Here is a 13888-nt window from a genome sequence, read left to right on the forward strand (position 1 = left end):
TGTAGGTGTTCTGTGGTAATTCTGAAGTAATTTTAATTTGGAAAGTTGATTGGTTTATTAAGTAATAGGAAGGGTATTTAAACAAGTGTTTTTAATTCTACATACACTTCTGAGGAAGTCTTGGTAAATGAGATGAAAGCGCTTAACTTTGTGAACACAATTCATTTTGTGATTTTATTATTTTCTTATTAAAGTGGCTTCTCAGTTTTGGACTACTTTTTGCTTGCTGCCCTACAACCACTGCTACCACATATGGAGTTTTTGGTGTCTTCATGAGAAGAATCATTTATATGGATTCATGCATTGTGCAAACTCTTTCTTTCTATTACTGGCATGACTGCTGCCCTAAATATGATTTTTGTTTTTGTGTTACATTATACAGTTAGACATTTACTTCTCTATGACTCCTGTCCTTAATGAAACCAAGAAACTGGAGTTTAGATTATATGGAATGATGAGTGTGCTAGACTAAATATAATCTTTTGCTGTCAGAAATTGAGAAGGGGCTGGTGTTTTGTGGACTAGGAAATGTTCACTTAAGAATTCCTTCTTCTGGAGTTTTTCAGTGCTCATGAAAGAAATCATCCCCTGTGGTAGAAGCTAGAAGGATTGGTTTTAGAAGCCACTTCTCTCCTGTTCTGCTACACTAGGGGCAGGATTCATGAAGCCTCCGTGTAAGAGTTACAGGGCTTACATGGAGGCTACAGTTAAATGGTGTGATGTCAGCATGTCATGCATATGCATGAGGGCATGCTGAATCACACCTAAGGCTTACACGGTCCATGGAAGACAGTAGGGGGCGTGTCCGTAGGCCGAGCCCTGCAAACGGACATGCCCCCAGAAGAGTAAAAGTGCCTAAAGTAAACCCCCACGACAGAGTCCATGGAAATGTGAATAAACACAACACAACACATGCCCCCACAGACTATGAACATAAAATTATATAAATGAACATGTTATATTTTTTTTTAAATTGTAAAGATGTTTGCCCGTGAGTGCGCTCGTTTGCGCGGGCGTGCCCATAGCTTAGCCACATTTAGCAGTAAGTGGAAAAGCATATAAGAACTAACTATGCAAAGTAAGCCAAAAAGAAATAGCGTAGTGGTAGAGACGATGGCTGAAAAGCAGGCAGTCATGGTTCGATCCCGCACAGCATCAATTTTTATTTTTACTGAAATAAGCACGAAACAAGTTCCTGACATATATGTACACATATAAAATTATATTTTATTTAAATGTAATGAAATGGGCCATTTATTTTGAAGAAATGAGAGATAACAAAATAATAAAAAATGCCAGATGTGCCTATAGCTGAGCTACAGTTTAACAAGTTGAGTGCATCTGCCCGTAGGTGAGCAGTGGTTTAACAGGTGTAAAATGAGTGCCCGAAGGTGAGCAGTGGTTCAACAGGTGCAAAATGAGTGCCCGTAGGTGAGCAGTGGTTTAACACGCTGAAATTGTGTGCCTCTAACTGAGCTGAGTGGAATATGCGTGCTGACAGCCAAATGAAGCGTAAACCAGCGTAACCCATTTGCGCGGAGCTGTGCACCGTGCCAACAAGCTAACTGACGGGCAACGTTGAGCAAGCTGTAACAAAACTGCCTTTACACAGACACACCTCCTAGCCTGTCTAGACAGTCATAAAATATAAAAAGCAGTGGCCAAGTTCGAACCCAGGATACCATGCACCATAATCAAGGTACTGAACCACTAAGCCATGACATCTGTACTTAGAAATGCAGTAATAGCAAATATATAGGAATGAATAGAAAGAGGAGCATGACAAAGCATGTTTTGTGAAGCTGATACAATTCCAAAATGGCCAATCACAGATATGTGTGGGAAAAACGGCATATATAAGCCTCATAGGCGGGAATACACAGCATAACCAATTGTAGAACTAACTTGCAGCCAGAATGTCAGGAGTAGGTGAGGGTAGTTGCTTTCGAGCACAGAGGTGGGGCATTGAGGAGTCCAAATATATGGTTTGGCTCCTTGTCCACAATCATGAGGCCCAACTCATGCAGGGCCAGGTCCTGTGGGGCACATATAGGGCTGAGGCGTGGGACCGGTTGGCTCATGATCTTACCAGTGCCACAGGGATTCCAAGGACTGGTGAGCAGGTCTGTCACCACCATGCGGACCTGAAGAGACGGAAGCAGGACCAACTGAACCTCTGGATCCAGGAGGCCCTGCAAATGCCCAACGCCCCACTACTGAGTAAGTTACATCTAATTATGTATGTAAGAAATTAACCTTGCTGATATTATGGAGATGTGTATTCCAATATTTCTTTATTTATATTACAGCTGCAGGTGTCCGTTCTGTGAACCGCAGAGCCTATGGCGATAGGCTAGTGCGGTTGCACCACCAGGCAGGTCAGTAATCCTCTCCCTGTAACTGTAAATAAATATAAAAGTATGACAGTTAGCAAAAGAGTGCAGTGTAGTCACTAAGTAATAAAATGTGAAAGTAACAGTGTAAGAGTGTTTGCAAGTATTGCTTGATTACAAAAGTTTGTTGCAGTCTGTAATCCAAACAGAAAAATGAAAATGTCTGAAATAAAGTCTGAAATAAAGATGTCCCACCTGTAATATAATAGTACACAACCTGCAGCAGGCTGAAAAGTACAGCTGCAGAAGATGAGCAAAACAGATGTGTGAAATATATCCCTGTTGAAATACTGAAACATGACAGAAGTGAGACTGTTGGAAAGGATTGTAATAACTACAGGTAAAACATGTCAATAAAGCCTAGAAGTAAGTACCATCCTGAATTGTAAAAATAAAACAAGTGAGAGATTGTGAGAAAGAGCTATGAATCCACCAATAAAGTAGTAATAACTCCTGAATAAAGTATACTGCAGTCAGTACAGAATGAAATGAATGTGACAAGCAGAACCAAACTGTGAAATGTGTTCAAAATGTTACTGCAGCTCGAATGTGTATCCCAAAATCTGGATATGTTGCTCTCAGTCTGCAATATGCAGATAGTATGATTGTCTGAAATACCAAACATCCACAGTTGTCTATAGCTATATAAAGCAAATGTAGCAGGATGATGTAGCTGAACAGAGCCAGATATGAACATGTATGAATAAAAATGAAAATGTATATTGATGTAGCAGTAACATTCCTATCACCAACTTGAAGTAGTTATCACATAGGAAACTGTAAGTAGAACTGTAGTATGCATATATCTGCAGCTATTAGAAATGTACAGCATATGTATTGGTATTTGAAGGTGTTAATTATATTTTCTTCATCCTACCCTATAACCACATATAATCCATTCCACGTGAAATTGGTATGTGCAATCACAATTAACACCCCTGGACATTTGTCCTGTTGGGTCATACATATTTGCATGTACGGTGATGCATCTGCCCTGTTCATACATCCAAACCTGATGGCCTGTTGCCATCAATCAACCCTGCATGTTGTTGGACTGTGTATTGCTGTTCAAATTATGCATGTGTTATGCTCGCTGTTCAATGGTGTGAATATCTGGGTGTTTGGTTAATGGGAATACTAATGCATGCTGTTACAACTAATTGTGAATGGTATTGTATGTTACTAACCCAAACTGTCACGACATAATGCAAAACGTAGGACGACAGGGAAGGCGGGTTCCAGTGGACCCACCTCTCCCACCTCAGCTGGCGAGTGCACCTGGCAGTAGTGCCCAGTCCTGACCCTCCTCCTGTGGTGCTGTGCCACCTGCAGGTGGAAGCGCTGCAGGAGATGGGGCTCGTCCCCCCTCTGCAAGTGTGGCCGGAGGAGAACCACCACTCACCCGCCGTAGCGTCCAGACTATGGTGTGTAGGGAGATCCAGGAAGCTGTTCTTGGGCCCCTACGCCAGCTTGAGGCACAGGTGGCACAACTAACGGGCATGCCCGCTGCCCAGCCTACACAGCCCCCAGCACAGCCCCGTCCCAGGCAGTGAAGGCACAGTGGCAACTGCCCATGGGTGGGGATATCAGTTCCACTGTTGCCATCTGTGGGCTCATGGGCTCTGGATATCCAAACATCCATCACCGTCAATTGTGTAACCCCCCGCCACACATGTCATACACCGCCCCTGTATACGTCTTGTTTGTCTTGTCTGTTGACCTACCCAACCTACCTCCCCAGCTATACTGACTTCCTTTACCTGACATACCACTCTCACCTGAAAAAAAAAGGGCACTCTGTACCCACAAAAAAATTATGCCCCATACATAGCTGCCCATTTTGCACACATGTCTGCTGGACATGGAAACTGTCAATTACAATTGGATGTACAACAAGTATTATTGTTGTCCTTATACCTCTCTCAGAGGTGGAAGGTTTAAAATGTCACACCAAATTACAATCATATGCACAGCTGTTGCTGATGAAGAAATGGGCAGCTATAGGCCTTACCTACATCCCTCCTGCAAAACCCAAGCTTGTTTCCCTACTGTCTTACCCTCTTCATGACCCCTTTTTCACCACTTCCCTGTCTCCCCATTTTCATTTCAAACATATTCATGAAGGGAACATTAGGACATAAGTCTAAACTGAAGAGTATCACAACACGCCTATGTTTGCTATATACATATTTACAAGTTTAAAGTTACAACAACACTTAAATAACTATCTGCACCAGATATTTATAATGTTTAACATATTTGAAATTTTAAACTATCTAGCACATACATATGACACTCCGACAGGATGGTTTACAGTTGATGTTCCCTTCATGAATATGTTTGCATTGAGTTGTTATGCATTATTTGGAATACCAGTGAATAACTCTAGTTTTGCAAAACATTTGCACTATTGACATGTTTCGTTGGCAATGCTAACATGATGCCACACAGGATATTTACGTGTGCCGCCAATTATTGTTTATTTACTGCATGGGACCGTCACAGGGTGTTGTGCGTGTTCGTGTTTCATATTTCGATGTTGTGCATCTCGATGGTTTAAGTTTTCGGTGGTTTCAGTTTACGATGTTATGGTCTCGATGACGTGAGACTCGACGTAGTGTTAATTCGATGGTTTCAAGTGAAACCATATATATATATATATATATATATATATATATATATATATATATATATATATATATATATATATATAGAGAGAGAGAGAGATGTATATATATTCTGAGTGAGGCACATGTGTACATATGTATTGCAACAGGTGCCTGGTGACAAAGGCATGGAGTGAACACCAGTGTCAAAACTGGAGTACCATACCCCATGTCAAATCATCTACACCAGTAACCACCAGATATGTGATTGGCTGCCCACCACTGCATGTGTCAGGGGTGAACAGGGTCATAAATGTGTACAATAGTCCCCCCAATGATATTCACAGTGGCACACTATTCCTGGAATACCTGCACATGGTATGTGTCACCAGACATGGTGTGTCAGCTACGGACATATAGGTCAGTGTACCCCTCCACACCACATAATGGCTGCCATGATATGTACCTCACATGACAGCTACAGATATGGAGAAGGACACAGTGACATGTACAACACTGTGACAATGCACTCAAACACATTACCAATGCACAGTGACTGACAACACCACAGAGTACACACATACTACCCAAATAGAGGTTACAACTCCTGGATTTACATACTTAAGTTACACCCATGACAGATGTCCAACAACCATAATAACACCTCACACCATCCACAACCTAAATGACTGCTGTGTGCCATCCGTGACACTGCAATAGAGACCACATGGTGGAAGTAGAGGTTCCTACCCACAGATAAGACATACCCTGCAATATACCACACAGAGTTAAGAAGCAAGACTCCCCATGAGTACATGTCACACATACCCCTGCTGAATGTTAGTCAGATAGGTAATATGCCATATGAGTCACCCTGTGTAACTGTTTGACAGCAGCAGGTACCATCACATAACATGTGTCACAATGGTCAGGGTAGCAGAACAGTATGCTGCTGTAGTCCCAGGGGCAATAGCATATTGTATTGTATTGTATTGTAATGTATTGTATTGTGTTGTATTGTAGTGGTATGTAGACGTGCCTCCTTTGTGTAGTGGAACCACTGCTGCTGTGCGCCAGTGTACAGGTACATATCCTGTAGTCAGGCTAGTGTTACATAGCACTTGTATATGTGTGTTTAGCTCCTCTTGGAGTTCATGTAGCATGCAACCGGGGATACCATCAGGTCCCATTCATGTTGTGTATTGTGCTTTCCTGAGGGCGGCTCTCACCTGGACAACTGTGATGACAGGGAGGTTACTGTCAGCTGGGATAACTATGTCTTATTTTGGGGGAGAAGGAGGGGGGGAAACCTGCACTGAACCTGTCTGCCACAATGTTGCCAATATCTGTGGGTTCAGGGAATTATTTCTTGTTATGCACTAACTATGCACATAGTGGAGGGTTTCTGACCAGGTTGCTAACATAACTGAAGAAGGCCATGTGGTTATCTGTAGTGTCCCTGTTGATTTCCCTCTCAAAGTTGACCATGGATGTTTGTATGTGAGAAAATAGCTCCTTACTAGTGCTGATCAGACATGCCTTCCCTTTATGGAATTATGCTCTGTCTTACAGTAGCTTCCTTCTTTTGTTATAAAATCTGTCTATGGCTGGGGTCCACCAGACAGGATGCTGTCCCTTTGTGGAGAGTGTCTTGCTCTTAAATGGGATTGCATGATCCATGCATTCTTGGAGATGTCCGTAGAAATAATTTGTGAAGGGGTCAGCATTGTGGGTTGTGTCTTCCACTGGCCCAGTGGGCTGAAAGGATACCATGTCACTGTTACAAAGTCTAATGTTTGCATTTGAAATGTTATTCACTATAGTCGTTTGTGCTGGTGGTGGAGGTGGGATATGTATATCCAGGGCAATTTGTTTGTGGCCAGCTCACAGTAGTTGTTGATGTACCCCATACAGTACCTCGATACAAACCCCCAGAGTGAGGAGGTGCTTTGGACCTGAATCAGTGTTCTGACTGCTGGGGTTTGGTAGTATCTCACATGGAGTGTGCCAGGTACTGTTGCACAGTTGTTGGCTGAGCACTGATATCTGGCCATTTACATGTGTATCCACCAATAGACAGACAGATGCTATATATGTGATATATGTTGTATCACAGCAGTCGAGTAGCATGTGTAGTATGTGTGTCAAATTCTGCTGACATATTTAGCTGATATCCTGTTATTTCCTTTTACAGGACTATGGCTCACCAGCGCAATCCAGCTTACTCAGCAGCTGAGGATGAGGAGATACACCAGAGCCTGGTGCAGGATTATGCAATACTCTTTTCCTGCACCAGCCAGAATCAGCAGGAGAGGGCTGCACTGTGGCAAGACCTGGTCCGTTGGGTAAATGACATAGGCACGCATAATAGGACATATGAGCAGGTACGACATCACTGCAGTGATTTAATCAGAAATGTCCATCAGCGTGCATCGGATATCCACAGGCAACAGGTTGCCACAGGTGGTGGGGTGGCTACACATCCCCCACTCACCAGACTGGAGGGACTACTCATAAGTGTTGTGGCTCCAGCCCGCCAACAACAACAGCAGCAGCAGACATGCATTATGATGGAGGCTGGAGCCACGCAGCAGCAAGACTACGAGCGTGCAGGTAATATGCCATATGTATAACTGACTGTTGTGTACACTGGTAGTTAATGCATGTGTGAGGTGTGTCCTTGGTTTGTAGCTGTCATCATAGTATTCAATGTGCAAGTGTGATATTCTCAATATCAGCAGCTGACCTGTGAAAGGCGACTGTTGCACTACTGACCTGTATCATACTCAGTAACAATGACACAGTTGTGCCCACTGACATTAGTTTCCTCACTTCTGCAGTTCCCTCTGGTGTAACAGCAATGCAGCCTATCCATGCTGGTGAGTGTGTATTAACAATACCTTTAATAGTCTTGATAGTAATAGTAATATTAGGCTCACTGACTAGTGCTCTGTGTATGCATGCAGGTGTGTCTGTGTCTGTGTGTTGATATCTTGCATACTGAGTAGTGTGCAACTGTGTGCAACTGCGTGCAACTGTGTGCATGTGTGCAACTGTGTGCATGTGTGCATGTGTGCACGTGTGCATGTGTGCACACGTGCATATGTGCATGTGTGCATGTGTGCATGTGTTCACCTGTGCATGTGTGCACCTGTGCATGTGTGCATGTGTGCATATGTGCACCTGTGCATGTGTGGACCTGTGCATGTGTGGATGTGTGCATCACTGGTAATATTGTGTAGACATTGTAAACTGTGTTTCCTGTTTCCCTCCCACAGGTTCTGGTGCTGCTCTGGTGTCATGCAGCAGGGAACCTGAATAAGATGCCATGGGTACTGATAATGATGACAGCTGTGTAATGGCAGAAGAAGGTATGCCAGGGTCCATCATTGGTCAGCCAATTGACAGTACACAGCTGCCAACCCCATCAATGCGCACAGTTATCCTGCCAATACACCTTTTGTCACCAATGTCCCTAGGTGATGGACAGGATACAGTGGGCATTGACCAGGGTAATGTGGTATCTGTGGCACATCCGTCCCCCACACAGCAGCCATGGGCATGGCCCTGAGATGGTACCACACAGACAGATGTCCAGGGGTTCTCGTGGAAGCATCCGTGGGTGTACTGCCCCTGTCAGATGTGCCCACAGAGGTCTTACAACCTCAGCTATGTTTCGGGCTGTCATGCAGGCACAGTCACGTATGGAATGGTACACTAGACAGGGTCTGAGGGAGCTGACAGCATGTCGCACAGCCATGACTGACAGTATGCGTGACATTGCGGCTGCCATCCGTAATTTCACCGATGTCATAGACAGACATTGTGGGGACATATTAGACCGGTTCCACAACTACATGTCCATGAGCCAGGGCAATGGTAGACGGTTGAGGCATCGACGTGGGCGTATGCCAGCAACAGCAGCAGCTGGCAGTCATCGCAGATGACAACAGGGCCATGGCTGCCCCCATAGTGCCAGCAGCAGCCCCAGCAATGCTGGGTCTGTGCTGTCATCAGACTGCCCCAAGAAACCACATGCACGTGGCTCTGGCCAGGCCCGACAGGGATCTGTGTCCAGTCAATGAACACCTGCTTCTGATGACAGTACCCAGTCTGGGTTGGTACCAGATATGGTCCGTAGCACCCCTGCAAGGCACAGGTACCATGTCCATGGCCAGAGACACTGATCTGTATGACCAGGCAGGTACAGTCTGTGGCTGTCCACAAACACCAATATATGGCAGCCATGAGGTGCAACTGTGTGCATCCATACGCACATGCGAATTGACAGCACCTAGGGCTACCGCATACATGCACACACTGCATCAACATTGCCCCACCTTGTACTGCTGTCCCTCACCAACACACATACACATACATGTCAATTGGTGGTATTGGTGGCTGACTCAGACATACCAAGTTCACACCCTGTGCATATGATGAAACTGTGCCACCTCCTGCAATCTGTAACATCAGTGCAGGTACAGGTTAACATGTTGCTGATGCACAGGGTGACTACATAGATGTGTAGTAATAGTATTGTGTTGTTAACAGTACTGTGTGCTGATATAATTGTGGGTATATCCCGGCATGCCTGATGCAGTAAGGGTATGATTGTCATGTAGTGTTGTCTACACCCATGGTAAGTACCATAGTGTATCATCTGCACATGTTGGCATACTGGTGGTAAGGATGTCAACAGAAGGCTACATACATAGGTAGCACAGGGGATAAGGTAATGAAAGTATCGATACGCAATGATGGACATGTAAACTGCATGTGGCATGTTGCCCACACTGGACTCTGCAATGCGGATGTATGAGAATGTTGATATGTGTGCAGTACTACACGACTGGTACAGGACACACAGGAGCACCCTAGCACTGCAAGCTCACATCTCATACCATGCTAGACAGCCCCAACACACAAAACTAACTGTCACAGGAGGGAGAGTCCCCATACATGTCAGGGATACTGTGGTGGCAGGCCAGGTAGCATACATCCTACTAAGTATGGAACCACTGAGTGAAGGCTCAGTGTCTGTTATTTGACATGTGTATTATTGCAGGTATGAGCACCTGGGTTTCCATCCAGTTATTGTACATCCTGATGGTACATGGTCTGTACACTTGTGTGCACTGAGACTGGAACCTAGCCATCTGACCTGTGGATTTCCATGTACATGTGTATAGTGCCTGCATATTTGCACTGTTACCTAGTGGAAGTGGTACAGCTTGTTTGTTGTACAATGGACTACATGCAGCCCTGCTTACTGTAGCTTTGTTTGCATGCATGTTTGCTTGCAGTTACCCTGGAACACTGATCCCACCTGCAATGCAGAGTTACAGAGCTTCTGTGGACTCCTAGTGACATCTGCATATCTTACTATATGTATGTCCAAGTCTCACTTCACAGAACATCACCGTTTGTCCTGTTCACGTGTACGTTGCCTGTGACACATTGCATATGACTTACCTGGCATTTGTCCACGTGAGCAGTCATATATGCCAGTGCTAACTAATCACAGACACTACACCCAAATAAAACCAAGACCCGATCCTCCAAAGGCAGATGTCCTGTCTGGTGGACCCCAGCCATAAACAAACTATACAATAGAAGGAGGAAGCTACTAAATGATAGAGCAAATTTCCAAAAAGGGAAGGCATCACTGATCAGTATTAGCAAACAACTACGGGCACTCATAAAATTGCCTAAGGCCAGCTTTGAGAGGAAATTGCAGAGGACACTAAGGATAATCAGAAGTCTTTCTTTAGTTATGTTAGGAACCTGGGTGGTAATTCCCAGATATGCTCAGAATTAGTCCCAAATGACAAAAGAAACACCGAACCCACAGACATTGCCAACATCCTAGCTGACAGGTTCAGCACAAACGTCTCCCCCCTCCACACCAAAAGGGCAAATATCTATCCCAGCAGAGTGCTGCCCCCCTGACATCTCAGATGCTCAGGTAAGAGCCGCCCTCTCCAAAGCAAAAAACACAGCATCAATGGGACCAGACAGTGTCCCGGGCTGTGTCCTACATGAACTCCAAGAAGAGCTAAACCCAAACATAAAACTACTGTTCGATCTCAGCCTTACTACAGGATATGTGCCCAAAGAGTGGCGTACAGCAACAGTGGTCCCTCTCCATAAAGGTGTTGCCCCAACGGATCCTGGAAACTATCGCCCCATAGGCCTGACTATCTTGGTCTGCAAAGCTATGGAAAGGATCATCATGGACCTCATAAATAAAGATATTGGGGACCTACAGACACTGGGTCCTACCCAGTTCGGCTTTGTTAAGGGCAGATCCTGCCTCTTAAACCTGGTTGATTTCTTTGAAACAGTCACCAAGGCCATTGACGAGGGGAAGGTGGTCCACACAGCCTACCTGGACCTCGCAAAAGCCTTTGATACAATACCCCACTCGGGCATTATAGAGAAGCTCACCAGCTTAAATATCAACCCCTATGTCACTAGATGGATTGCAAACTGGCTCAAGGACAGAACCCACATGATTAGAATTGCTGGAGGCATGTCAGACTCCAAAACAGTTACAAGTGGTGTCCCACAAGGCTCAGTCCTGGGACCTCTCTTGTTCGGTATATATTTCTCGGAGGTACAGGCCAACACGGAAGGACTGTGGCTGACCATGTTCGCAGATGACTGCAAACTGGCCACCATAATCGACTCTCCAGCCGACACAAGCATCCTCCAAAAGAGCCTCATAGAAACAGACAACTGGTGCCAGAGCCATGGCCTCAAGCTAAATGCCAAACAGTGCATAGTCATCCCCTTTGGCAAAGACAAAGTGCCCACAAATTACCACATAGGTGGTAATCCATTAAGTACAAAAGACGTAATTAGGGACCTGGGGACCCAAGTTAATAGCAATCTCTCATTTTACAGCCACATGGCCACAGTGGTTAGAAAATCATTTTATATAGCCCACCTCATCATGAAGGGATTCACATCTAGATCAGGGGAGGTCATTGTGCCTCTTTACTCATCCCTCAGCAGGCCCATAATTGAGTACAATGCCCCTGTTGGGATGTACCTTACCAGACACCTGCAGCAACTGGAAAGACCCCAAAAGTACCTCACCAAGAGGATCAAAGAGCTCAAACAGATGCCATATGCTGCCCGGTTAAAGAAACTCCAGCTCTACTCAGTGGCATACCGCCTGTTCAGAGCCTATCTGTGCCTGATGTATAAAGCCATGTCCAACCCAGAATTAATGGACATGCTGCACCTCAGACTATCCAAATCCCATCGAGCTACGTGCTCAAGAGACTTGAACCTCAGCACTGAAATAAATAGGAGATGCTGGAGGGACAGATTCATAACCCAGAGGCTCCCTTCACTCTGGAATACAATCCCAGTCCAGGTTAGGCAGAGTCCCTCATTGACTCTCTTCAAGAGGAATCTTGATGAGTGGATGGGAGATTGTAGGTTTACCCCGGGTATCACGTCTGTGTCACTGTTAGACAGAGGCACAGTATACTAACCTCGGTATAGGGCATGGCAAATTAATTTAAAATGGGTGGTGAAAGCCAAACACATTCTAGCTAGGCTTATAAATGCCCTAGGGCAGATAGCCTAGTATGAACTTATGAACCTATGAACCTATGTACCTTGTTCCCCATTGGCCCTATGTGCTGTTAATCGCCATGGCAACCACAATACTATGGTAGCATGTGTAAAGGTCACTTGTCAGTCACCTCTATGGTACAGTTCTGGTATATGTGGGTCATGTGGCAATGTCACAGCTGTCACATGTACACAGATAACCCTCTCCCCTACACATGGAAGTACAACACATGTATGAGATGCAACCACATAGCCAAACTGGGGACTAAGCAGTCCGAACCCAGTACTGGCATAACCTGTCAGGTGGCATGAAATACTGCAGTGACTACAATACCAGTCTGATGTAGACCTACACTGACAGCAATCCAAACACGTGAACACAATGGGTCATTCGTGGAGCCTCAGAATAGCATCCTGCCTGAGCAGCAGACACCTCTGCAGCTGGCACACTGGCATACGTTAAGCCAGAACACAGCACATGCAACACATAGCACACAAATCCTGTGTGCCAAACAGTCACAGCCTGTACGGCTAGACAACACACCTGCTACAGTTGTGTTAGGTACCTTTATTGTCCGGTACAGTGAGGTCACGCTCACTAGGCTGGACAAGGTGAAGGTCACAGTGGTATGCCTGTGGGGCACTATGGTTCACCACATGACACAAGCATACAGGTCAGTTAGAGGCATGGATACATAGGACTCAGTCATTGTTCATGCCACTATGGCTGACCTGTGATGTACCTCCCTGCACTACATGATAGGGAACATGGAAGGGCTCTCTGAGCATGTGGCACAGGTTGGTATGACCCATGGGAACTATTGAAGGTCACAGGTACATATGTGTATTTGGCACACACATACATCATCTGTGTCCATTGCCATTACTGGTTTAATCAATGTCATGCATTATTGTGAATAACAACCCACACACATGGGCATTCTGTGTGACAAAAACACACGTGGCATGTGTGGAATTCAAAGCCATAACTAACTGTGCTATGACAGTAGTGAGAGATGCAGTAGCAGAGCATGCTATTTGCATTACTGGGAGATTTGGCCTCTTCTGCTGTACTTGTAGGGTGCTCACATCATCTCTGTGTAGAGATTGGTATATGCAGCAGCTGGTGTGTTGTACTGGTTGGCAAAAGGGTCAGTTCTTTCACACATGTAATTGCACACACCCTACTTCCACCCCCTACACACACTTGCCGGATTCAAACCCCTACCTAACTATGTTATGACACTCAAGACGGATGCATTAGCAGAGCACGTTATTCGCATTACTGGGAGGTTTCCC

Source organism: Protopterus annectens, chromosome 7.part0 (genome assembly GCF_019279795.1).
Source record: "Protopterus annectens isolate FY-2018-M chromosome 7.part0, PAN1.0, whole genome shotgun sequence".
NCBI classification, from domain to species: Eukaryota; Metazoa; Chordata; order Ceratodontiformes; family Protopteridae; genus Protopterus; species Protopterus annectens.